Source organism: Myotis nattereri (genome assembly GCF_964212035.1).
Source record: "Myotis nattereri genome assembly, chromosome: 21".
In the NCBI taxonomy this organism is placed as follows: Eukaryota; Metazoa; Chordata; class Mammalia; order Chiroptera; family Vespertilionidae; genus Myotis; species Myotis nattereri.
In genome coordinates this window covers 1148525-1162500 of record NC_138097.1, presented here as the reverse complement: position 1 = coordinate 1162500, position 13976 = coordinate 1148525, and the positions used below count along the sequence as shown (strand labels likewise).

Here is a 13976-nt window from a genome sequence, read left to right as displayed (position 1 = left end):
GATGGAGTGTTTGTGTGAACTGATATAAATTCAAAGAAAACATCATTACATAAAAGGGTACGGTCTTTTATTTCAATAGTTTTATTCATTTCAAACGGGCCGGATCCGGCCTGCGGGCCGTAGTTTGCCCACGGCTGCACTAGAGGCTCAGTGCACGAAATTTGAAATTTGTGCAGCTGGTGGGGGAGGGGGTCCCTCAGCCCAGCCTGCACCCTCCCCAATCCAGGACCCCTCAGGGGACATCCCTCTCGCAATCCGGGACCACTGGCTCCTAACCGCTCACCTGCCTGCCTGCCTAATCGCCCCTAACCATCTCTGCCTGCTGACCTGATGCCCCTAACTGCTCCCCTGCCAGCCTGATCGCCCCTAACCACCTCCACATTTGCCTCGGCCTTGCTACCGTGGCTTTGTCGGGAAGGACGTCCGGAAGATGTCCGGTCTGGTTAGCATATTACCCTTTTATTAGTATATATATATATATATATTATTGACCCACACTCAACCACTGAGCCAACGCCAGCCAGGCCAATTGCCTTTTTTTTTTTTTTAAGGCTGCCACTATATGGGGAAAAAAGTAAAATAGGGTCAGAATAGGCTGAGGACCATTATAGCATATCTCACATGTTTACCTTTAATGAAAGGCCCCGGTGACCTTCAAGGCCCCAGTGACCTTCAAGGCCCTTTCAACCCCTAACAACGTGACCAGGAGAGCGGCTAGGACTCGCCGGGACCCTCAGCCCCCTCTGTGAGGGCTCCGGGTGCCTGCGCTGCCCGCCTCGGGCAGCTAGAGGGCAGGCGGGAGGCGGGCGCAGTGGGCGGGGATTTCACCGGAGCCTGCAGGCCCGGGTTCTGGGTTCTGATCTGGGCGCCCAGAACCGGGAGGGAGAAGCCAGCTTGGGAAAGGCCTGGAGTCCAGCGATGGCGAACCTTTCGAGCTCGGTGTGCCAGCATTTTGAAAAGCCCTAACTTAACTCTGGGGCTGTGTCACATAGAGACATTTTTGGATCTTTGCAACCAGAGTAAAACAAAGATTTATATTTTTGATATTTATTTTATATATTTAAATGCCATTTAACAAAGAAAAATCAACCAAAAAGATGAGTTCACGTGTCACCTCTGACACGCGTGTCAGAGGTTTGCCATCACTGGCCTAGAACAACAAAATGCCGAAGGATCAGTTGGCGAGGTGGAAATTTACCCCCAGGATTTTTCTCTTTCTCAATCAGGGATGGATTTGGCCCTGGCCGGTTTGGCTTGGTGGATAGAGCGTCGGCCTGCAGACTGCAGGGTCTGGGGTTCGATTCCCGGTCAAGGGCACAGGCCCGGGTTGTGGACTCGATCCCCAGTGGGAGGCGTGCAGGAGGCAGCCGATCCATGATTCTCTCTCTCCCTCTCCCTTCCTGTCTGAAATCAATAAAAATATATTTAAAAAACAATAATGGATGGATTTGGAACTTATTTTGGTCTGGGGAAGTGGGTAGAAAAATCAGCTCTGGTCATATTCCAAATGACTCTGCAGTTATTCCAACATCAATTTTGGGAAGAAAATCCACCTATTGTATCAAATTCAAGTGCCACCTTAACCACCACAGTTGCTTATGTTCTTATAACTTCGGGCTCTTTGCCTCTTACCCCATCGGGCAGTCATTTCTGGGCTGGCAACATGTGGGGGGTGTTATTTATTTTTTTTTAAGGTTATGTGTTTATTGATTATTTTAGAGAGAGAGGAAGGGAGAGGGATAGAGAGATCGAAACTTCGATGAGAAAGCAACGTTATCCATCGGCCGCCTCCTGCACGCCCCCTACTGGGGGTGGAGCCCACAACCCCAGGCATGTGCCCTGACTGGGAATCAAACTGGTGGCCTCTTGGTTCATGGGTTGATGTTCAACCACTGAGCCACCCTGGCTGGTGAGACGAGAGGTTTTATACAAAGCAGAACGGAGGCCCTGGCTGGTGTGGCTCAGTGGATAGAGCGTCGGCCTGCCGACCAAAGGGACCCGGGTTCGATTCCCGGTCAAGGGCACAAACCTGGGTTGCAGGATCCTCCCCGGCGGGGGTCCTGGTCAGGGATCGTCACGCAGGAGGCAACCCATCGATGTGTCTCTCTCTGTCTCTCCCTCTCTCTTCCACTCTCTCTAAAAATCACTGGGAAAATATCCTCGGGTGAGGATTAACCAAGGAAGAGAGAGAGAGAGAGAGAGAGAGAGAGAGAGAGAGAGAGAGAGAAAGGAAGGAAGGAAGGAAGGAAGGAAGGAAGGAAGGAAGAAAGAAAGAAAGAAAGAAAGAAAGAAAGAAAGAAAGAAAGAAAGAAAGAAAGAAAGAAGAAAGGGATTTTTCATCCCCATTTCTAAGCGGGCGGCGAGCACGAGACCACCCTGACTGTGGCATGTCCCCACTGCACGCAGCAATGGCTTTCCTCCAGCTTTCCGATTTTTCTTTAAATATATGTAATTTTTCTTTATATATAATAAAAGGGTAGTATGCTAATTAGACCAGACAACCTTCCGGATGAAGCCGGGGCTGCAAGGGAAGCCCAGGGCCCCGGGTGCCAGAGGGAAGCCGGTGCCTGCAGCCGGGGGAGCGAAGACCTACTCTTGCACGGATTTTGTGCACCGGGCCTCTAGAGTGTGTGTGTGTGTGTGTGTGTGTGTGTGTGTATTGGTTTCCCAACTTCAGCATTTTTTTTTTTTTTTGCCCCTTTCTGCACGGGCCAGGGTTTGCAGCGCGGCTTCCTGGCCTGGACCTCACTTCCGTGGACATGCCCGCGGGGTGATGGATGGGGCATGGGGAAGGCAGGCGCACGGCGAGGGGTGTCTGCTCGCCCCTCCATGAGGCCATCTGCAGGGGAGGCTCGTTGGCGGAGCCGCTCAGATGGCCCGCGCGCCCCCGCTGGGTCTGCCCCGCGCGCCCCGCCCGCTCGCCCGCCCGCGCGCCCCGGTGAACTTTCTCCCCCGGCGTTTCCGCTTGAACCCCATCCAGCCGCCTCGCCTTTAAAATGCCAGGCCGGCCGCCGGCTCGGCTCAGAGCCCCCTCGGCGCGCCCGGCCCTGCCTCGCCGGCGCCCGCACCCGCACCCGCTCCGCCCGGGCGCTGACTCAGCCGCAGCCCGGCCGCCGCGCGCCCCGCCGGGCCCGGCCGCGTCCCCTGCGCCCCCGGCCGCAGCCCTCCGCCAGGGCCCCCGGCGCGCGCGCACGGGACCCGCCTCGCCAGGTAAGGGGTGCGGGGGGCTCCCGGGACCCGCCTGCGGGCTGGGGCGCAGCATCGTGCGCGCTGGCGAGGGCGGGAGGCGCGCAGGGGGGTCCCGGGCCGCGCGCAGGCGAGACCCCTCCTGGGGGCGCAGCGCCGGGGGGCGCGCAGGGATCGGAGAGGGCCCGCCGGTCCCCGCAGCCCTGGGGGCCCCGGGGAGCCGGGGATCCCCGCCGGCCCGCCCTGCAGCGGCCCGGGCTGTGCGGCTGGCTCGGGTCCCCACACCTGGGGGAGCGTGGTGCTGCGTTCGGGCATCGCCATCTCCTCTCCACTGGGGAGCCGGGGCCATCCCGGCTCCAGGAGGGGTTCCTGGGCGCCGGTGCCACGGAGGCGGCTGCGCAGGGTGAATTGTGTCGCCGAATCAAAGTTAAGAGATCGCCTCCAACTTCGGTGCCGGAGAGGCAGGGCCCTCCCTCCCGCGGCTACGCGAGCGGGACCAGCGGGGTTTGCTCCGCGTAGCCCTGAAGGTCACGGTGGGTGGAACTTCTGGGGAAAGTTCTGGGGGGGCCTGGCCGGCCTTTTTCAATGTCAGGTCTCAGCGGGCGGCCCAAAGGCTGACATGGGCGGAGAGAGCCGCAGAGCAGGGGTGTGGGTGGTAACTGGGGGGATGGGTTCTAGAACCGGATGTTCTAGGAGCTCCTACTGTGCGCAGGGAAAGTTCTGCAGGGAGGGACCAGGTGGGCATCAGGCACCTCACCAGATGCTCAGAAAGATGTCACCCAGGTGAGGTGTCGGGCCTGCCCTCGCCCTAAGCCACCCATCTCTCTCTCTCTCTCTCTCTCTCTCTCTCTCTCTCTCTCTTTAAGCCTCACCCGAGGGTATTTTTCCATTGATTTGTAGACAGAGTGGAAGAGAGAGGGAGAGGCAGAGAGAAACATCGATGGGAGAGAGACACATCGATGGGTTGCCTCCTGCACACGCCCGGACCGGGGCCTGGCCCAGGGAGGCGCCTGCCACCGAGGTCCGTGCCCTTGACCGGAATCGAACCCGGGACCCTTAGGTCTGCAGGCCGAGGCTCTATCCACTGAGCACACCGGCCGGGGCTCTGAAGCCGCCTCTTGACAAGAACCTGCGATGGCCTGAACTGTGGTCCTTGCAAACAGCAAGGCCTCCCGGGCGGTTTGCAAACAGGATTTCGATCGAGGCCCCGTTTGCAGGGGTGGCTCGGCCTACGACACCCGCCGGCTGGTGGACGCGTGGGAAGGGAACCCGCACCCGCAGACACGCGCCTGGGGGGAGGCCTGTGCTGAGACCAGCAGCGCCCATTCATCCCCAAGACAAAGTGGGGGCGGCTGTTGGCTTATCGGGTGCCACCTCTGCATTCGTGTGCTCTCGGGGCCCAATGATTGCTTTCTCCGTCACTTCTTTTTTTAAAATATATATATTTCTTTATTGATGTCAGAGAGGAAGGGACAGGGAGAGAGAGATAGAAACATCGATGATGAGAGAGAATCACGGATCGGGTGCCTCCTGCACGCCCCCTTCTGGGGATCGAGCCCGCAACCCGGGCCTGTGCCCTTGACGGAAATCGAACCCGGGACCCTTCAGTCCGCAGGCCGACGCTCTATCCACTGAGCCACACCGGACAGGGCTCAGTCACTTTTTCTAGTGGCTTTTTTTTTTTTTTAAATTCCTGGACGAAATGCAGGTAATGAATTCGTGGCATTGAATGTGTCTGAATTCGTGGCATTGAATGTGGCTCTGAATTCCAGTGGGCCTGGGAATGGATGGCCAACAGCTCTCGCCAGGAGATCTTTCCGACGTCCGTGTAAAATAAACACGATGATGGAGGGATAACGGTTTCTTTAAAAATAAAATAGCAGGAACCTTACGTAGCCTGGGAAATGAAAAACAGCCGCTTGTAAGTCGCGATGGAGAGAGCGTGTTTATGTTCCCAGTTTATTTCTTTTACGGATTTAAAAAAAAAAAAAAAGAGGCAGCCGTTCTGAGTCTGCCGGCTGATCTTTCTCCAGCAAATATTGACGCTGCCAGGCCGCACGGTCACAGCGCACTCAGAACCCGCAGTCCTGCCCGGCCGGCGCGGCTCAGCGGCTGAGCGTCGACCTAGGAACCAGGAGGTCACGGGTTCGAATCCCGGGCAGGCCACGTGCCCGGGTGGCGGGCTGGATCCCCAGGGTGGGGCGCGCAGGCGGCAGCCGATCCGTGATGCTCTCTCATCGTGGATGTTTCTCTCTCTCCCTCTCCCTTCCTCTCTGACAGCCATACAAAGATATTAAAAACAAAATAAAACCAACAACCCAAACCCCTGCAGCGCTAAGGTGGCTTGTGGATAGCGTCTTTCCCATCCAACCCTGTGGCCGTGATTTAAATGGAAAATGAAATGGTCTCAAGGAACATCTCCTTAAATTATTCGTCTGGCCACAACAGAGAAACAGTGCTTACGAACTTGACCGCGTTCCAAGGCTCTTAGCCTAGTGTTTCTAACAAGCGCCGACGGGGGGGAAAGACCAGAATGTGGTGAGTTTTGGCATGAAAAGCGGTGGAACGGGTCCATGGCAGTAAAAATAATAATAATAATTTTTTTAAAAAAAACCCGAAGTTCACATTACAATTTTCAGTGTGACGACCTTCCCGAATGCGGGTGAGTTGCCTGGGGAGGAAATATTCCTAAAGTGCGTCCGGGCCTTCCCCCACCCCGAGGGCCGGGTGCCGGGAAGGGATGCGTTTGCGAGGAGGCAGCGATCTCTCTCGCGTCCGGAGGGGAGGAGGAAACCTGGGTTTGCAGCCGGCGGTCGGCGTTCCGGGGGGCTCACTGAGTTGCCCTTGGAGATTCGGGTCTCTGCGTTGTTATTTATTTATTCTTTTTTTGGGGGGGGGGGTCAATCCTCCCCGAGAATTTTTTTTTAATTTTTTTTATTGATGTCAGAGAGGAAGGGAGAGGGAGAGAGAGAGAGAAACATCCATGAGGAGAGAGAATCATGGATCGGCCGCCTCCTGCAAGCCCCCTACTGGGGATCGAGCCCACAACCCGGGCAGGTGCCCTTGACCAGAATCGAACCCGGGACCCTTCAGTCCACAGGCTGATGCTGTATCCACTGAGCCACACCAGCCAGGGCCCGAGGATATTTTTCCCATTGATTTTCAGAGAGAGTGGAAAGGAGAGGGAGGGACGGACAGAGAGAGAAACATCGATGTGAGAGAGACCCATCGATCGGTTGCCTCCCACATGGGCCCTGACCAAGGCCGGGATGGAGCCTGCAACTGAGATCCGTGCCCTCGGGCAGAATCGAACCCAGGATCCTTTGGTCCACAGGTCGACGCTCTAGCCACTGAGCCACACCGGCCAGGGCCAGATCTCTTATTTTTAAAGTACTTACTACATGCCAGGTGTTTTATAGATTTAAATGTCATTCCCAGAGTAACAATTATTTATTATTTTTTCCCAGAGTAACAATTATTTATTATTTTTTTAACCAGAGGCCCGATGCATGAAAATTCGTGCAAGAGTACTTCCTTCCCCCGGCTGCTGGCACCGGCTTCCCTCTGGGACCCGGGACCCAGGCTGCTTCGCTCCGGCCCCAGCTTTGTCCAGAAGGACGCCCGGAAGGACGTTCGGTCTTATTAGCATATTACCCTTTTTTTATGATAGATCCTCACCTGAGGACATGCTTAGAGAGAGGAAGGGAGAGCGAGAGACACATCAATGTGCCAGCGAGGCATCGGTCGGTTGCCTTCTGTACGCGCCCTGAGCGGGGATCCAACCTCCAACCCAGGCGTGTACCCTGAGCAGGCATCGAACCGGCAACCTTTCGGTGCACAGGATGGTGCGCACCCAACCGAGCCCCTCTGGCTGGGCGGGGGTAGCAATGCTCACCCCCATTTTCCCGACGAGGAAGCTGGTGATGGGAGAAGCACCTTGAATTCCCCCAGGTCGGTTCGGGGTCGGAGAGCAGGCCTGTGCCAAATGGGGGTCGGATTTTTGTTGTCGGTGCTAACCCTCAATGGAGCATATTTTTCCCGTTGATGTTTACAGAGGGAGTGGGAGGGAGGGAAGGAGGGAGGGAGCCACAGAGAGAAACATCGACGTGAGGGAGACACATCCATGGGTTGCCTCCCCCACGTGTCCTGCCTGACTGGGGCCAGGGATCGAACTTGCAACCCAGGTACGTGCCCTTGACTGCGTAGCCGGTGTGGCTCAGTGGATAGAGCATCAGCCTGCAGACTGAAGGGTCCCGGGTTCGATTCCCGGTCAGGGCACATGCCCGGGGGGGCGGGCTCGATCCCCAGTGGGGGGCGTGCAGGAGGCGGCCGATCCATGATTCTCTCTCATCGTGGATGTTTCTCTCTCTCCCTCTCCCTTTCTCTCTGACATCAATAAAAATATATTTTATTTTTATATTTTTAAATATATTTTATTGATTTTTTACAGAGAGGGAGGGAGAGGCACAGAGTCAGAAACATGGACGAGAGAGAAACATCAATGAGTCGCCTCCTGCACACTCCCTACTGGGGATGTGCCCGCAACCCAGGTACATGCCCTTGACCGGAATCGAACCCGGGACCCTTCAGTCCACAGGCCGACGCTCTATCCACTGATCCACACCGGTCGGGGCAATAAAAATATATTTTAAAAAAGTGAAAGGACAAATAGATAAGGAATCGTGCCGTCCAGGCCTGGGGCAGACCCTGAGGGTTGGAATACGATGTTCTTTCCGGGGACACGAATGTCCATGCGCAGGCGGCTGTGACGACTGGGCCCCACGCGACGGGCACAGGGGTGGGGGTGGGGGTTGGGGGGGGTCTGTGTGGCACCCAGCAGCTGGCACTGTGGCCAACAGGAGGCCTGGGACCCTACGGCCTGTGTCCCCCCGTCCAGCTCCCTCGGGCCACGCCGACGCCTCCTTGGCTCGGACGGAGCCCCCTGGGCCACGGAGGCGGCAAACAGATGGCGCCCGTCGGCCGGAGCAGACACGGCGCATCCATCAGGGTCCCCTTCCCCACGGAGCCCGGGGGCCTCGGAGTCCCTCTGCTCAACCCCCTGGCGGCCGCCCGCCTCCTCCTGGGTCCCAGGGAGACGCGAGCGTGACCTCCGACCTTTGTTCCTTGTGAATCCTCCCCCATTGATTCTGAGAGAGCGGGAGGGAGGGGGAGAGACAGAGAGACACACCGATGGGAGAGAGACACATCGATGGGAGAGAGACACACCGATGGGAGAGAGACACATCGATGGGCTGCCTCCTGCACGCACCCCGACCAGGGCCCCAGGCGGGGGAGGAGCCCGCAACCCAGGTACGTGCCCTTGACCGAAATCGAACCCGGGACCCTTCGGTCCGCAGGCCGACGCTCCATCCACTGAGCCACACTGGCTAGAGCCTGACTTTATTTTTTAAATATATTTCTATTGCCCTGGTTGGTGTGGCTCAGTGGGTAGAGAGTCAGCCTGCAGACTGAAGGGTCCCAGGTTTGATTCCGGTCAAGGGCACAGGCCCGGGTTGCGGGCTCGATCCCCAGTGTGGGGCGTGCAGGGGGCAGCTGATCAATGCTTCTCTCTCGTCATGGATGTTTCTATCTCTCTCTCTCTCTCCCTTCCTCTCTGAAATCAATAAAATATATTTGTATTGATTTCAGAGAGGAAGGGAGAGGGAGGGAGATAAGGAACATCACTGATGAGGGGGCTGGAGGCAGGCTAGGGAGGTCAGTGGGGGGAAAAGGGGGCACATGTAATACTTTCAACAATAAAGATTAAAAAAAAAACCCATCAATGATGAGAGAGAATCAGGCATCGGCCGCCTCCTGCACGCCCCACGCTGGGAATCGAGCCCAAACCCCGGGCATGAGCCCTTGACCAGGAATCGAACCCGGGACCTCCTGGTTCATAGGCCGATGCTGAACCACTGAGCCACGCCGGCTGGGGAAGCTCCGAACCATTTTTTGTTGTTGTTGCTCCTCATCTCAGGATATTTTTTCCGTTGATGTTTCAGAGAGAGCGGAAGGGGTGGAGAGAGGGAGGGAAAGAGAGAGGGAGAAACAGCGATATGAGAGCGGCCCATCGCTTGGCTGCCTCCCGCATGTGCCCCGATCTGGGCCGGGGATCGAACCTGCGACCTTTCGGTTTCCAGGCTGACGATCTAACCACTGAACCACCGGCCGGGGCGCTCTCCTAACTCTTAGGAGGAGTTTCCAGAGGCGAGAACATGTGCAGTGAACTCACAGGCCGGGGTCTGAACCTCACAGTCCAAACACGCCTCCTCGCCCTGGCCTGTGTTGCTCAGTGGATAGTGCGTCGGCCTGCGGACCGAAGGGTCCCGGGTTCAATTCCGGTCAAGGGCACGGACCTGGGTGGCAGGCTCCTCCCCGAACCGGGGCCCTGGTCGGGCGCATGCAGGGGGCAACCCATCGATGTGTCTCTCTCACATCGATGCTTCTCTCTGCCTCTCCCTCTCTCTCCCACTCTCTCTAAAAATATCCTGGGGTGAGGAATTAAAAAAAAAGTCAACTTTATTGATTTCAGAGAGGAAGGGAGAGAGAGAGAGAAACATCCATGATGAGAGAGAATCACTGATCGGCTGCCTCTTGCACTCCCCCCCACGGGGGATGGAGCCCGCAACCCGGGCCTGTGCCCTTGACCGGGAATCGAACCCTGACCTCCTGGCTCCTCGGTCGACGCTCACCACTGAGCCACGCCGGCCGGGCTGCTGACCCTATGATCGCATCGTCACCCGTTTCACCCGGGGGGAAACTGGCCCAGAGAGGCCCACGTTGCCCTGCTAGTCAAGGGGACGGGCTGAGATTCAAAACCCAAGGACTGGCTCCGTCCCTCCTCCCTCCCCTGCCCCCTGCCCCCCCCCCGGCCCCCCCACGCGCGCTCCCTGCCGGTGGAGGCGGCCGGGACACAGATCGTGTCTCAGGAGGGGTCGGTGCCCTTGAAGCTGTCCGCGGGGGAGATCCGGACCAGCAGCCGTCGCACCACCAGGGGACCCATGAGCAGCACGACTCCTGGCCACTGTGTCACCTTCGCTGGGTGGCCGAGGGCAGCGTCTGCGTCTGCGTCTGCGTCTGCCTCTCTCTCTCTCTCTCTCTCTCTCTCTCTCTCTCTCTCTCGGCCGGGACTGTGCACACCCGGGGCCTTGCCGACCAGCCCCCTGCACCCGCCTTTGATGCACAGACTCAGACTCAGCCCGGAGTCTGCCCGACGCTCCCCCCTCCCCACGCGGAGACCAGGCCAGGGCTGCGCATCCTCCTGGGAGAACATGGGCGGTCGCAGCAGCCTCGGGCCCGGCCCCCACCCCTGGGTCCCCCCCGGGGTCAGGCCGCCCCCCTCGCGGTTCTGTGTATAGAGATGAAAGGGATGGTTGTGGCCGCTGGGCTTGTCCGCACATCCGGCCCCGGGGGCCCCCGCCGTCCTGAGTGCGAGGCTGTGCCCGTCCGTCTGTGTGTGGGAGTCTCGCTGGCTGGGCCCCGGCTGGGCTCGGGGAGAGGACGCGTGGAGCAGAGTGGGTGTGAGTGGGAGGCTCTGTGCCAAGCAGGGAACAGGCAGGCACCTCCAGGACTCCAGACGGAGAGGGGTGGTTAGCAACATCACCCAGAGCCCCGGCCGGTGTGGCTCAGTGGGGAGAGCGCCGGCCTGCGGACCGGAGGGTCCCGGGTTCGATTCCGGCCCCGGGCCCTGGTCGGGGCGCGTGCAGGAGGCAACCCATCGGTGTGTCTCTCTCCCATCGATGTCTCCCTCTGTCCCTCTCTTTTCCACTTTCTCTAAAAGTCAATGGGAAAATATCCTCTGGTGAGGATTAACCAAAAACAAATTTTTTTCTAAAGTATGTTTTTATTGATTTTTGAGAGAGGAAGGGAGAAGGATAGAAACATCGATGAGAGAGAAACATCATGGACCGGCTGCCGCCTGCACGCTCTCCACTGGGGACCGAGCCCAGAACCCGGGCGTGTGCCCTGAGCGGGAATCGAACCAGTGACTTCTTGGTTCATAGTTCAGTGCCCAACCACTGAGCCACACCAGCCAGGACAAATCTTTTTAAAATTAAATTAAATAAATGAAATACATTTTTTTTAAAAAAGGGTCTGGATTCCCTAGGGAACAGCAGCAGCTCTGGCCTCTTGTCCAGCTCTGGCCTCTGGTCTGAGGCATTGGCTGCCGCTGTTGAACTTGACCTTTGAACTTGGCCTGTGAGGATGCTGCCATGACAGAGTCCCCCTGCCCTCCCTCCTCACACTCACCCCACGATCGGCCACCCTCGTCCCCCTTCCAGGGCTCCTGGCCCGGATCAGAGAGCAGCCCGAGGTGAGGGGAGGCGAGGGGTGTCCCCTGGGTGGAAGGGGGCACCTTGCACCCCACCCCGGAGAAACCCCACTTGGCGATCCCCACCCCCAGCAACCGGGCCACCAGGAGGCCCCCCGGAGGCTCCCAAAGCCAGGCCCTGCCGGCGGTGCTGCCCGACATCCGTGCCGGGTGCAGGGCCAGGGACCTGGGCAAGGGCGCCTGGCACGGCCTCCATCCTGAGCGAGGAGGCGGCAGGACTCAGGGGTTGGCAGACGCAAGCGGCAGGGCCCGAGGTGCTTACAAGCCCACGGCTCCCTAGCAACCCGCTGGCGTGAGTACAAGACCTTTTCCACTGGGATCTGCCACCCCCACCCCACCCTGAAAGTGCACGCTTGGAGCCCTGGCCGGTGTGGCTCAGTGGATAGAGCCTAGGGACAGAAGGGTCCCGGGTTCGATTCCGGTCAAGGGCATGGACCTTGGTTGCGGGCACATCCCCAGTGGGGGGTGTGCAGGAGGCAGCTGATCGATGTTTCTTTCTCATCAATGTTTCTAACTCTCTATCCCTCTCCCTTCCTCTCTGTAAAAAAAAAAAAATCAACAAACTATATTAAAAAAAAGAAAGAAAGAAAGAAAGGAAACTCAGGAAAAATAAAAAAGTGCACACTTGGGGCCCTGGCTGGTGTGGCTCAGTGGATAGAGCGTTGGCCTGCAGACTGAAGGGTCCCGGGTTCGATTCCGGTCAAGGGCATGTACCTCGGTTATAGGCTCCTCCCCGGCCCGGGGCCCTGGTCAGGGTGCGTGCAGGACGCAACCCATCGATGTCTCTCTCTGTCTCTCCCCCTCCCTTCCACTCTCCCTGAAAATCAATGGGAAAATATCCTCGGGGGTTGGATTAAAAAATAAATTAAAACATAAATAAATAAAGTGCCCGGCCCGGCTGGTGTGGCTCAGCAGATTGAGCGACCTCCCATAGACCTTAAGGTCCTGGGTTCGATTCCCGGTCAAGGGCACAGGCCCTGGTTGCAGGCTCAATCCCCAGGGGGGGAGCGTGCAGGAGGCGGCCGATCCATGACTCTTTCTCATCAGTGATGTTTCTCTCTCTCTCTCTCTCCCTTCCTCTCTGACATCAAGAAAAATATATTAAACAAACAAAAAAAGCGTAAAAAAAAAAAATGACCCCACAGCCATGTCCCTTGCGGTCATTCACACGCCCAGATCAGCACTCCGGACTCTGAAGCAAGTTTGCATCCAGCCCTGGCTGGTGTGGCTCAGTGGATAGAGCGTCCGCCTGCGGACTGAAGGGTCTCGGATTCGATTCTGGTCAGGGCACAGGCCCAGGTTGTGGGCTCGATCCCCAGTGGGGGGCGTGCAGGAGGCGGCCGATCCGTGATTCTCTCTCATCGTGGATGTTTCTCCCTGTCTCTCTCCCTCTTCCTTCCTCTCTGAAGTCAATAAAAATATATTTTAAAAAAAAAGTTTGCATCCAGCGCCCTGGAAAGCTGGCGATGGGCCGCGTGGCTAGTGCAGCCTCAGGGCTGAAGGTCGAGGCAGTCATGTTGGGGACCACGGGGCAGGCTGCTGGGAGGGTGTCCCCCCCCACCCCGGGAAGGGGCAGCATCCGTGTTCAGTGCTGTGTCCCCCTGGGCACCATGCCCTCCCTTCCCCAGGGAGCCGGCTGGGGCTGTGCCCGCGGGTGGTTCAGGCTGGTGGGCAGGCTCCATCTGGGAGGCGGGGAGAAGGCAAATCTGCTGTCCTCCGCGTTCCCATTCCTGGCACTCGCCCCCGATGGAAAGATCTAGAACAGCGGTTCTCAACCTTCCGGCCCTTTAGATACATTTCCTCGTGTTGTGACCCAGCCATAACATTATTTCCGTGGCTACTTCATCACTGTCATGTGGCTCCTGTGATGAATCGTCATGTAAATATCTGATCTGCAGGATGGTCTTAGGCAACCCCTGTGCAAGGGTCGTGCGACCGCCAAAGGGGTCGCGACCCACAGGTTGAGATCCGCTGCCCAAAGGGGTCGCGACCCACAGGTTGAGAACCGCTGGTCTAGAGGATGCTGACTTTCTCTAGGTCCGCCTTCGGGTTACAGGACCCGACCCGGGCGCCAGGAGATTTGGGGAAGGGTTGCCAGGGGGTCTCTCTGGGTCTGACGCCTACAATCCCGTGGGGCTCCCCTGTGAGCTGGACGCACACCCTGGACTGGGGAGGGGGGGCGTCAGAATTCAGGGTCCTGCTCTGAGGCTGAGGGGCGTGGACCTCTAGCCCCTCCACCCTCCCCTAGCGCCCCCGAGGACCCGAGGAATACACATCCCGGGCCCAGGCGCAGGCCCAGGGCGGCTCAGACATGCGGGTTTGCTCCAAGTCGGCTGTGCCATTGCTCTGAGCTTTTCTTTTTCCTTTAAATATTTTATTGATTTTTTACAGAGAGGAAGGGAGAGGGATAGAGAGTTAGAAACATCGATGAGAGACAAACATTGATCAGCTGCCTCCT

The 13976-nt window shown here is 57.9% G+C and overlaps 1 protein-coding gene across 4 annotated transcripts in view; it reads left to right on the top strand.

Moving 5' to 3' along the window:
- CTXND1 (cortexin domain containing 1) overlaps window positions 1-13976 on the top strand; it is a 31637-nt gene that overhangs the window by 14450 nt on the left and 3211 nt on the right. The window contains exon 1 of one of the 4 annotated variants that reach the window (XM_081114935.1): window positions 3114-3210. The exons of 1 other annotated variant lie outside the window; for it this stretch is intronic. The gene's annotated coding sequence lies outside the window, so the exon portion shown is untranslated. 2 more of the 4 variants (XM_081114938.1, XM_081114937.1) reach the window with 2 other exon arrangements.